Source organism: Arvicanthis niloticus, chromosome 10 (assembly GCF_011762505.2).
Source record: "Arvicanthis niloticus isolate mArvNil1 chromosome 10, mArvNil1.pat.X, whole genome shotgun sequence".
NCBI classification, from domain to species: Eukaryota; Metazoa; Chordata; class Mammalia; order Rodentia; family Muridae; genus Arvicanthis; species Arvicanthis niloticus.
In genome coordinates this window covers 17,760,906-17,762,066 of record NC_047667.1, presented here as the reverse complement: position 1 = coordinate 17,762,066, position 1,161 = coordinate 17,760,906, and the positions used below count along the sequence as shown (strand labels likewise).

General features: G+C 43.1%; 1 non-coding gene across 1 annotated transcript; it reads right to left on the bottom strand.

The window, feature by feature from the left end:
* Window positions 1–531: 531 nt before the first annotated feature.
* On the bottom strand, window positions 532–665 carry LOC117716714 (small nucleolar RNA SNORA70). Its single transcript, XR_004607808.1, has one exon. It is a non-coding gene; the product is annotated as a small nucleolar RNA SNORA70 (small nucleolar RNA).
* Window positions 666–1,161: the final 496 nt, after the last annotated feature.

The window sequence follows — 1,161 nt, the reverse complement described above, 5'->3', positions numbered from 1 at the left end:
GAAGTGGTGAGGATACCATAACCAGGGGCAGTAAAGCAACAGGACCCAGGATCAGTTCTACCTGGTGTAGACCAACTTGAGGATGGCTCTTTTTCTTAGACACACTGGATATGAGATTATTACTGAACATGATTCAGTTGGGGTATAGGACAGCACAGTGGAAGCCCTTAGTAGTTCAGGGCCCTCTATTTGCCCAGGGAACCATGACTGGGGATACATTTGACCCCACAGATATCAGGTTGGAGCCACTTCACAGCTACCATGTGTTTTAATTCATCTGCATTAAACTTGGTGAAGCCTCACTTCTTTGACTGGTGCCTCTTCTGTCAAGTAAGGAAGTTGAACTTGGCTCTATTCAGGACCTCAGTGACCTGTTCCTTATTTGGCAACTTGGTGTGGATGGACATGATGACTCGGCCAATATGTACCCTGGCCACTGTGCCTTTGAGCTTTCAAAAGGCAACCTGCATAACTGTCTGGAGCCTGGGTTGGGGACAGCACTGAGACCACAGACATGAATATCTAATAGAAATTTGTCTCCAAGTTCCCTTAGGGCAACTCATATTGTCAGCAAGCGGTGGATACTATCATGGAGGTTGCTGTTGGCAACCAATGCTCATCAGGCTCCCACGAAGAGAGCAGCTGATCATCTTAATTGGCTATAGAGAGATAAATATTTCTTTTAATCTCTAGATGAAATATGTATTAGTTTACTTTCTCATTGGTATGATAAAGTAAACTAAAGCCAAGATAAAAAAAAATTACATGTCTTCTTGGGATCAAAAAAATGCTGGAAGTCTGTGATCTGTTCGGCTGAAACAGGTAGGAAGCTTAATCCATTCATCTTCCTGTGGTGATGCTTGCAAAACACACAAGAATGTCCAGCACTCAGGAGGCAGAGGCAGGTAGATCTCTGAGTTTGAGGCCAGCCTGATCCACAGAGTGAGTTCCAAGCTATCCAGGGCTACACAGAGAATGCCTGTCTTGCACCAAAGAAGAAGGAGGAGAGGAAAGAAAAGGAAGAAAAGAAGAAAGGAAGGAAGAAGGAAAGAGAGAGAGAGAACACAATAATACATATTAGTTACTAATTTAAAAAAATAGTACAAAGAAAAATGGCTCTGAAGTGCTGAGAATCGAAGTCAAAACCTATACATGCAAGAC